At 35.2% G+C, this 12,071-nt stretch overlaps 1 protein-coding gene across 1 annotated transcript in view; it reads right to left on the bottom strand.

The window, feature by feature from the left end:
• Positions 1-12,071, bottom strand: part of LOC106876972 (uncharacterized) — a 142,090-nt gene that overhangs the window by 46,939 nt on the left and 83,080 nt on the right. The window lies entirely within an intron of this gene.

The raw sequence follows: 12,071 nt of genomic DNA, 5'->3' as shown, positions 1-12,071 counted from the left end.
ATGTTTGTCCTTGAAGCTGATGAAGGAACCATCACTGATTAGCTCATTAAACAAGCTAAATCAAATGACTCAATTTTGTTATCTTCAATCCGAGTCACTAACTATTGGTATTGTGTACATACCGACCACCAGAAAGCCATCTGTTGTTACCTGGTATGGCCAATGGAAGTGAAATACTTAGTGATTATGGTATTGTGATACAAGTATAAAAAAAAACCTCAAGTTGAAATATCTACTGCTGGTGTTTCATTATACAGTTGCTTATTACACTCAATTCTATACATATTAATTAACAGAAGTTGTTACTGTTGTTATTGGTAGTTGTTTAGCCACAAATCAACCCTGACTGAGCAGACTTATGATCAAAGATATTCAAGATATGACAATCACATTATTTTTCTTTTTCTACAGGACTTTAATGTGCTCTTTTTTTCAAAAGAAAGTGGAGCTCAATTGAAGAAGATTATTTAGCTGCAATTTCCAGAAGGTTGAGTAGAAGGGTTTTCAAACCATTACCTACAGTACTTGACTGACACTTTATTTTATTAACACTGAAAGGATGAAAGGTGACGTTGACCTCAGCAGCTGTAGCAATAATGATAATAATAATGGTTTCAAATTTTGCCACAAGGGCAGCCATAATAAGCCTTTCTACTATAGAAACAAGGCCTGGATTTTGTGGGGAGGGGGACAGTTGATCACATCAACACCAGTGCTCAACTGGTACTTGATTTATCAACCCCAAAAGGATGAAAGGTAAAGTCGACCTTGGTGGAATTTGAACTCAGAATATAGTGACGGATAAAATACCACTAAGCATTTCATCCAGCGTGCTAACAGTTCTGTTAGCTCGCCACCTTTAATAATAATAATAATAATAATAATAATAATATTGATTTCAAATTTTTGGAACAAGGTCAACAGTTTTGGGGAGGAGGTAACTGATACTCAGCTGGTATTTATTTTATTGACCCCAAAAGGATGAAAGACAAAGTTGACCTTGGCAGTATTTGAACTCACAATGTGAAGACAGATGAAATATTGCAAAGCAGTTCGCCCAATGTGCTAATGATTCTGCCAGCTCACCGCTTTGATGATGATGATGATGATGATGATGATGATAATAATAATAATAATAATAATAATAATAATAATAATAATAATAATAATAATAATAATAATAATAATAATAATAATAATAATAATAATAATAATAATAATAATAATAATAATAATAATAATAATAATAATAATAATAATAATAATAAAAATAATAATAATAATAATAATAATAATAATAATATCAATACCAGCAGATGACAACATTTCTCTAAAAGAAATGGAAAAACTTTCAAAATACAAAGACCTGGAAATAGAGATAACTCGAATGTGGAATCTAAAAACAGAAACAATTCCTATCATAGTAGGTGCCTTAGGTATAATAAAAAAATATTCAGACAAATACATAACAAAAATACCAGGACTTACAAATATATATAACATACAGAAAATTGCACTACTGGGTACTGCACACATTCTACGCAAAACACTTTCAATACAGTAAACATAAGAGCACCACAGCAAACCACAGCACATACCCAAGGCGCACAGAGCTGCGCTCGGTAGTGAAGTGAAAGCACGTTATAAAAATAAAACTACTGAACAATAATAATAATAATAGCAATAATAATAATAATCTTTTCTACTATAGATACAAGGCCTGTATTTTGTGGGGAGGGGGACAGTCGATCACATCGACCCCAGTGCTCAACTGGTACTTGATTTATCAACCCTGAAAGGATGAAAGGTAAAGTCGACCTTGGTGGAATTTGAACTCAGAATGTGGCAGCAGACGAAATACAGCTAAGCATTTTGCGCCCACTGTGCTAACAATTCAGTCAGCTTGCCACCTTGTTGTTATTGATGACGACGATGACTATTTTTATTATTATTATTATTATTATTATTATTATTATTATTATTATTATTATAGTAAAAATAACAGAAATAACAACCACAAAAAAAAAAATACTAGGAAGCATTTAGTAAGAGGGAACACTATTTCACTGCTTTGAAAAATAGCCAATAACACTGATTAAAAAAACACAAATCAAATTGAAAAATGATAATTGTGTAAGTAATACTTGTAAAATTTATTGATCTTCATTTCATATAATTAATGTACTACAAATGTTCTCAATGATCGACGACCTGACACCACATCTAAACAAACTACCAGAGCACAGTTCATATCAATACCACACTGATTCCATCCTAACCCCGACTAAAAGTGACAAACATTACAAATAAAAATTCTCTCATTCAACCTAAGGTTATAAGGGGAATACATAATTTGAATTTGATGTATAAAATATACAAAAAAAAAATAGGGTATGCAAGTCAGCACTATTGGAAAAAGAACAATACCTAATGAAAATAAAGAATTCCAGACATTATTCCTCAAGTATTGCAAATAAAATAGAAAAGGTATAAATGGGTAAGACAGGAATATGTTTTATTTCTACATGCATGTTTTATAGCCACACTCTACCCTAAGAATAAAACTACGATATTCACATACAGTATTTAAAGAGAAAATAACCTCTGTCTAAACATAACATCGGAGTCCAACAGACTAACTTAAGAAGATACATTCTTGATGTAAAATAAATAAATAAATGAATAAATAAATAAATCAGAAACAGAATGCTTAAAACTAAACACTTAATGAAAATGCAAATAATAAACACAAAACAAACAATGAAAATAAAAGCAGAGTGAACATAATGCACGAAAATAGACATAACCCATGCAGAAGGAAATGAATAGTAAATAGCAAAACACATTAAACCCCTAGCACACAAACAGAATAGTGACCAACAAAAAGCAGAATAGAATAACACAAATAGAAATATAAACAGAAAGGAACATAAGGAAGATTATTTAAAAATAGAAAATAATAAAGATGAAAACCATGAACATGTCAATCTGAAGTTGGAAATAATTAAAGCATTAAATTCAATAGAAGATATTCTGTGGCTCAATGAATGTACTTCCCAAGGATAAAACTCAATGATAAAATTGGAACAACGATAAAAAAAAAAATGCAAGCCTGACCATCATAGATTTAAGGAAAACAAACCCAAACATCAATATCACCAGTTTAAGCAAAATAATGTAAGTAGCAACTACCTTAAGTACAAAGGAAAGTGGTTAATTCTTCAGAAATATTCATAGAGGAATATCAAAACTAAAGCAAACTACATATAAAGTGAATATAGAGAAAAAAAAAGCAGAGAAAAGGTCTCTCAATCCATATCAAAATCTATAATAAAAAGACACAACTAAAAAAGAGATACAATTATGACAAAAATAAGTTAGGGCTGCTATTTGTCAGCAATGTCAAAAAATGCACAGGTTTGGGCAAAGTTTTGTTTAAGACAAAAACAGTTGCCCATGCAACAAGTCTTCCTTCTCCATACTCTGGGTGTTGTCCAAAGGAAAGACATTGTTGTCAGAACACAAAGAGCCAGAACAGGTAACATTAGATAGTCCATCTCCCATCTGATGCTTTAACAGTTCTGCTAATCCACTGCACTGGATCAATACATCTTTTTATCAACCCTGGAAGGATCCTGAGCACAGAGAGTTGGAACAAACACTACAAGGTATTCTGTCTAATGCATTAACAAGTCTGCTAATTCCTGATATTATAATCAGTAAGTAATTGTAATTAAAATATGAATACACCAATGTTATAAGAGAAATATGGATGTGTTACATAGTGTTATAATAGAAATATAAAACTGTGTGTATAATCTTATAACCAAAATGTAGAACTGTGTATACATTGTTATATAGTGTTATAACAGAAATATGGAACTGTATATATGTGTGTGTGTGTGTGTCTGTGTGTGTAATCTTCATCATCATCGTTATCATTTAACATCTGCCTTCCATGCTAGCATAGATTGGACAGTTTCACAAGAGCTGGCCAGGCAGAAGCCTGCACCAGACTTCTGTAACTGTTTTGGCAGGATTTTTACAGCTGGATGCCCTTCCTAACACCAACCACTCAGCAAAGTGGACTTAATGCTTTTTTATGTGGCACAAGCACAGGCGATGTCAGTTTTGGCAAGGCTTTTACAGCTGGATGCCCTTCTGAAAACCAACCATTTTACAGTGTGGACTGGGCGCATTTAAGTGGCACCTGCACTTACAGGGCCACCAAGTACTTGCAAGACAAAAAAAAAAACTTTTAAGAGAGGAGGAAGCATTGGAGGAAGTGATCTTGTGTCTTACTGTAGAAGAAGTACAAGGTTATCCGGAGAGAGAGAGGGAGAGAGAGAGAGAGAGAGAGAGAGATCAGGAATGAAGACAAAAACAGGTGTGCTACTGCAAAGGAAATACATGGTTACCCAACCTGAGGGAAGTGCAGGAGGAAAGAGAGAGTGGGAGACAGTAGGATAGAGATGGTGGCAAAAGGGACAAAAGGGACAAGTATCAGAATATAAATGGGCTGGTTGAGTAAAGGAAGAGAGAGATATAGATGGTGGCAAGTCTGTGTTTGTCCTCCCACCATCACTTGACAACTGATGTTGGTGTGTTTGCATTCATGTAAATTAGTGATTCAGCAAAAGGGATTGATGGAATAAGTACTGGGATTACAAAGAGTAAGCCCAAGGGTCAATTTCTTCAACTAAAAACCCTTTAAAGAGATGCTCCAGCATGGCCAAGAACTCCGTGTTCTTGGAGATGCTCCAGCATGGCCAAGAACTCCGTGTTCTTTTTGTTTTGCAAGGTACTTGATGACCCTGTCAGTACTGGTGCCATACGAAAAGCACCCAGTACATTCAATAAAGTGATTGGCATTAAAAAGGGCATCCAGTAGCAGAAACCATGCCAAAACAGACAATGGTACTGTTCTTGGCCTTGCTAGCTTCTGTCACACCATCCAGCCCATGTCAGCATAGAAAATCAACATTAAATGATGTATATCGTGCTATACAGTGTTATAATGGAAGTGAAGTATGGATCTGTGTATGTAAAGTTATATAGTGTTATATGGATCTGTATAAATAGTGTTATAGCAGAAATATGGATTTGTGTATCTCGTGGTATAGAATACCAAACTGTGTGTGTGTGTGTGTGTGTGTGTGTGTGTGCGTGCATGTCTGTTATAGTAGAAAAGTGAAGCCATGTGTTGTTTTCAGTCAGAACAAAGAATAGTTCCGTTTTTTTTTTCCTTTTCTGTTTTTACATTTTATCCAGTCAGTAACAACAAAAACAACAAATAAACAATTCATCTTTACTATATAAAAATGCATTGCTCCTGCATGGCCACATCTACCTGCTGGAACCAGTAACTATATATATATATATAATGGCAAAGGGAAATATTATTCCAACAAAACCATCATTTTAATTGTCCCATTAATAAAAAATAATACCACCACCACCACCACCACCACCCACTACGTTACATGCACCAGTGAAACAATAACAACAACAACATTTATGTAACCATATTATATATATATACCATGGTTTCTTGTTTTTTTTGTTTTTGTTTTTAAATGATGCTATAAAAATTTGGTGCACATTTTAATGTGCACCTTTGAGAGCAAAAATATTCATGTGTGCATGTAATGCACAGTGTCATTTTTATTGCTGCACAGTGTTGGTGGAGATAAAGCAAATATTTACAGAAAACAATATAAAACTACTTTTTTTTTGCCTTCTGATGTTGCTGTTGTTGTTGTTATCACTGGGTTGTCATTGATATCACTGTGTTGTTGTTGTTGTTGTTGTTGTTGTTGGTGGTGGTGGTGATGTCACTGCTGCCACTGTTGTTGTGGTGCTGGCAATGTAGCTGTTATTGATATTGCGGTTGCTGTTGTTCTTGGTAATACTGATGATGGAGGTGGTAGTGGTGGCAGCGACATTTCTGTTGTTGTCGGTGAGGATATCGATGTTATCATTGATGATGGTGGTGGTGGTGGCGGTGATATTATTGTTGTTGTTGTTGGTGATATTGATGTTGTTAATGATGGTGGTCGTTGTGATACTGATGCTGTTGTTGGCGACGGTGGTAGAGATACTGATGTAGCTGTTGCTGGTGTTGACGTTGATGTTGATATTATTATTATTATTATTATTATTATTATTATTATTATTATTATTATTGGTGGTGGTAATATTGTTGTTGTTGTTGCTAGTGGTGGTGGTGGTGGTAGTGGTGACACTGATGTTGAAACCGTTCGTTGTTATTGTTGTCAATGGCTTCTCTTTGTGTTTCAAGCCATTAATTTATTGTTGTGTTCAGGTTTATGATTTTATTCCAATTCATTGTGGCTCTGGTTGTTGTTGCTTCTTTTTCACCTTTTTTTCCTACATAAAATGTTATTGTTGTAGTTGTTGTTGTAGTCGTTACAGCTATCACACACACACACAGAGTTGCTTCACACCCTCCCTCATCCCTTTTTTGGTTCTTTTGTAGTTCGTATCTTTGTTATTGATGTTGTTGTTGTGGTGGTGGTTATAAATGATGCTTTTGTTGTTTTAGTAGTTGTTGTTTAGCTCTAATGGAGTAGACCTATAACAAGAGACCTTCCAGCCATGGCATTCCTGTGTTTGTGTATCCATGACTACATCAGCCAATGCATCCTTCTATTTATAAGACAGTAAAGGGTACAGTTTGAATGAGATTTGGTTGTTATTTCTAGCAGGTTGGGTGGCTACATAGAGGCTCCCTCTTAGATCTCTTTGCTGTTGTTGGTACTTTTATCATTATTTTTTTTAGTCATTTAGATTTTTGTATAGTTTTTATTTGTTGTTATCAGTTCTTTTGTTGTTGCCTCACCCAAGGTCTCCCCTCCTCTAGTACATAGATCTACGACCAAAGATATTCCAACACAGTTTGTATTTCAGGAACAATATTGTCCAATGTAGTAAACTACCCACTTTTTTTTTAACGTGGCAAGGTTGCAAATTGAGGGAGATTTAGCTGCTATTTGCAGCAGGTTCAGTAACCATGTAGAGACTCTTCACTAAAATCTTGTCATGGGTGTTATACCTGACAATGGTATTATGCTACAGAGATAAAGCAAGACAGAAAGTGCCAGAATAGACAGTTTACAGCATTTAAGTCTGCTGGTTCTTTGTATGGAATATCCCAGGGTATTAACTTTACCTTACATTTCTATGGAGTTGATAAATGTGGACTCACCTGTCATAAATGACAGGTGAGGGTTTAGCAACTTCTTTCTGGACAAATGGTTTTTTGTATCTTTTATCTTTTACTTGTTTCAGTCATTAGACTGCGCCCATGCTGGGGCACCAACTTGAGGAAGTTTAGTTGAACTAATTGACCCCAGTACTAATTTTCCTTTTAAGCCTGGTACTTATTCTATCAGTCTCTTTTGCTGAACTACTAAGTTATGGGGACATAAACACACTAATGCTGGTTGTCAAGAGGTGGGAGGGGACAAACACACACACACACACACACACACACACACACACACACACATGACAGAATTCTTTCAGTTTCTGTCTACCAGATCTGCTCACAAGGCTTTGGTCAGCCCAAGGTTATAGTAAAAGACACTTGTCCAAGGTGCCATGCAGTGGGACTGAACCCAAAATCACAACCACACCTGATTTGTTTGCAGTGATCAAATATTTCTGCTGTACATTAGCACACATCAAAAGTCGAATCGATCACAGAGCAATGTGAAATGAAGAGAGTTGATTTAGTACACAATACACCTTCTGGTCTGGAAATTAGTTGGCTGTGTATCTGCATATGATGTGCAGGCCTTGAGCAAGACCTTTTTTTTAAAAGAAAACTGGAAGTTGCTCACACACTGATGCAAGGAAAGTACCTCCATCTATTTGTTGTTCTAACGATTTGTGCTAGCAAAAAGACAAAAAAGTTTCAGATTTTATTGTAAGAATTATTTGAGTGAAGCAAGTGCCACATTCTAAATGTCTGATTCTGTTAAAATGACACCAAGCGAAAAGAATGGTGAGATGATCAGACACTAAGAACACCATGGATTTCAAGTGAGAGTATTATTCTGTGTATGTATTTGTATAAAGTAATTTTAAATATATTCATATAAATTTATATAAAATTTATATAAATTTTTGATATACATACATTTGGCTTGTTCAAACTGTTTGAACAAGTCATCACTGAATAAACTTCAAAGTATATGTCAGCATTGCAAGTATGTGAGTATATTATTTATATATATAAGCACATTTAGGTGAGTTAAAATATGTGTGACATATTTCAGAGTTGCCTCTCTTAGGTACATCCCATTGACAAGAGTCAAAAAACACAAAACATTGCTGTCTGGGTTTCCTGATAGATGGCGACACTGAACAAACCAGGTGTTTTCACAACTTTTTACCAGAAGAGAGATATATTCTTCATAGCAACTGCAGCAAATTTGCCTTTTGGCAGTTGAAATATGTCACAAACATATTTTAATAAACCTCAATTTTGCTTATGCTTAAACACTGCTTGGCACTAACATTACAATATATATATATGTATATATATATATATATATATATATATATATATATATATATATATATATATGGACCCAATATAATCTGTCCCATGGTTGGGTGGTCAGTGATTAAAACATTCCCTCTCCATCCAGCTATCTAGGTATGATATTTGAGCATCCAGCTGGATAGAAAATAAAACTGGTCAAAGGGTGAAAGAGCTTCTCGAACAGAAGTCAAGAACCAATCATACCCTGGAGAAGAGACAGACAGCACCAAATTATCTGCCTATTGAAACACTACAAGATGGTGTGGCAACACTCATATATAATATTGGATGGGCTGATTACTAGAAAGATGGAAGGGAAAGACTGTGTCTCTTGAAGTGAAACTACAGATCTTGGTTGAATGGCTATAATACATGTAATGATAGAGTGTGATTCGAGAAAACTTTGTAGAGCTGCCGCTAACATGTAGAAGTCCCTACCACAGGCTCATCAACACTGCAGTTCTTACTGCAATAGGTGCTGCTGTAGCAGTTATTGTTGTTATTATAGCTTGTGTTGTTGTTGTTCTGACTGCTGAGGCTATAGTTCTTGCTGTTGTTGTTGCTAGAACTGCTGGTGGCATTGTTGCAGTTATATTTGCACTAGGTTGTGTTGCAACTATATCTGCAGTGGCTTGTGTTGTTGTTATTGCAGCTACATGTGCAGTAGATTGCATTATTATTGCAGTTATATCTCCAGTAAGTTGTGCTATAGTTATTGTTACAGCTATACCTGCAGTGGATAATGTTCTTGCTGTTGCTGTTGAAGCAATATCTGCAGTAAATTGTATTGTTATTGTTGTTGTAATGGTTATAGCTGCAGCAGCTTCTGTTGTTTTGTTGTTGTTGTTGTTGTTGTTGCAGCTATATTTGCAGCAGCTCATGTTGTTATTGTAGTAGCTGCAGTGAAGTGAGTATTGCCATAATGTAGCAGTAATGTAAGATGACAGACTGAAGCTGTGCACTAAAGTGCACCAAATTGATGCATTGTCAATAAAATGCAAAGAACATTTGCTGGAATGGTCTTTGATTGATCTGAAAACCACTGGAACAATGGTAGTGTACTGTTGAGGTGGTGATGGTGGAAACTATGATGTATGTTTACAGATGCATGGGTATATGTGTGTGTGTGTATATATATATACACACACACACACACACACACACATATATATATGCATACACATACATATATATATAGACGAGATGAGTATATGTGTTAATGTGTGCATGTATGTGTGTTTATATGTATAAATTTAACTTTTGTATATGTGCTATTTTGAGTTTGTGTATGCATGAATATGTGTATACACACACACACACACGCAAACAAACACATGCATATTAATAGATCATAGACAGAAAATGGAATTCATGAGATTCTTTATTCAAAACCACTACAATTGTTTTGACTCATTCTCACACCTGCAGCTCATAGGTGAGATGTTGTGCCGTTAATAAGGCGGCGAGCTGGCAGAAACATTAGCATGTTGGGCGAAATGCTTAGCAGTATTTTGTCTGTCTTTATGTTGTGAGTTCAAATTCTGCCGAGGTCGACTTTGACTTTTATCCTTTTGGGGTTGATAAATTAAGTACCAGTTGCATACTGGGGTCGATCTACTTGACTGGCCCATTCCCCCCCCCCCCCCCAAATTTCAGGCCTTGAACCTAGAGTAGAAAAGAACTGTCTTGCATCACAAATGTAGAATGTACCTCTTCAAGTGACTTTTTAAACAAATTCCTCACTAAAGCTTCTCACCATTTCATTTTGTCTTATAATGCTGAACTAGACTGATGTGGCATTCTAGCACTTCTGATATATATATATATATATATATATATATATATATATAGAGAGAGAGAGAGAGAGAGAGAGAGCTCTTACCTCTGCTGGTGACAAAGGGCCTCTCGCTCAGAGTAAAAGGTAGACTGTATGACGCATGTGTACAAACAGCCATGCTACATGGCAGTGAAACATAGGCTGTGACTGCTGAGGACATGTGTAAGCTCGCAAGGAATGAAGCCAGTATGCTCCGCTGGATGTGTAATGTCAGTGTGCATACTCAACAGAGTGTAAGTACCTTAAGAGTTGCCAGTGTGAATGCCAAGCAGTACAGCATGTCATTTCTAAATTTCTGGCAGAATGAATTGCGTCATGGTGCTGTTTTTTCTGACAGACAGTGCCCAGTTGACCCTACTATACAGTGTAGTCACCAAAATCAAAAACAAAACAATGCACATGCGCAAAATTAAAAATTTGAAATAGCAACAATTTACCCATCGCACCCTGTATATATATATATATATATATATATATATATATATATATATATATATATATATATAGCCTCATGTCAATCAACCCCTCGTGAGTTTATCTGGCAGATGGAAACTAAAAGAAACCTGTCATGAATGCATGTGTGTGTGTGCATGTGTTTTGTGTGTGTGTATGCACCTGTCTTGACATCATGTAATGGTCGTAAGTGAGCCTCACCATCACACAACCAATGTTGTTTGTTTCCAGTTTACCATGAACAACATGTCAGACCATAAATAAATTCCATGTGACTCATGCAAACATGGAAAAGCGGATGTTAAGATGATGGTGATGATAATGCTGATAATGATAATGATGATGATATATATATATAAATATATATCTGAAACTGTATTTAACTCTGCAGGATTATAATGTATGTACATATATCAGCATCAACATGATTTTAATGTCCACCTGCACAAGTCAGATGGAATTCATTGCAGTAAGTTTTCCATTGCTGGAAGCCTTTCTTGTTGCCAACTCTCACCTGTTTCCAAGCAAGGTAACATTTCTACATGGCTGGACATGCTTCCAAGAAAGAAAGACTGAAAATGAATGACATGGCTTGTTTTACAGAAATAATCCAACTACCACATGATGTAAATACAAGGAGACACAAACACACACATACATTTACACACACACATATATACATATATATCATTCTTTTATTCTTTTACTTGTGTCAATTGTTAGACTGTGGCCATGTTGGGGCACCACATTGAAGTGATTAGTTGAACAAATCAACCCCAAAACTATTTTTTAAAGTCTGGTGCTTATTCTAGCAGTCTCTTTCTGCAGAACCACAATATGCATATATATACATGTGTAGACATACATATACAAATATACATATATACATATGAATACCCATCTACCTGTCTGTCTGTCTGTTTGTCTGCCTGTCTGCCTGTCTGTCTGTCTGTCTGTCTATCTATCTATCTATTTGTCTGTCTATCTACCTATCTATCTACATTATGTATATATATATATATACACACACACACACACACATATATACATGCATATATACATATATAAATATTTATTATGTCTCTCTCTCTCTCTCTCTCTCTCTCTCTCTCTCTCTATATATATATATATATATATATATATATATATATATATATATGTTTCACTTCAGAATACACTGATATGTTTCACTTTAAAAACAGCTTTAAG

The sequence above is a fragment of the Octopus bimaculoides genome, chromosome 18 (assembly GCF_046866305.1).
Source record: "Octopus bimaculoides isolate indiv1 chromosome 18, ASM4686630v1, whole genome shotgun sequence".
Taxonomy (NCBI): Eukaryota; Metazoa; Mollusca; class Cephalopoda; order Octopoda; family Octopodidae; genus Octopus; species Octopus bimaculoides.
This window is presented reverse-complemented; position numbering and strand designations above follow the sequence as displayed.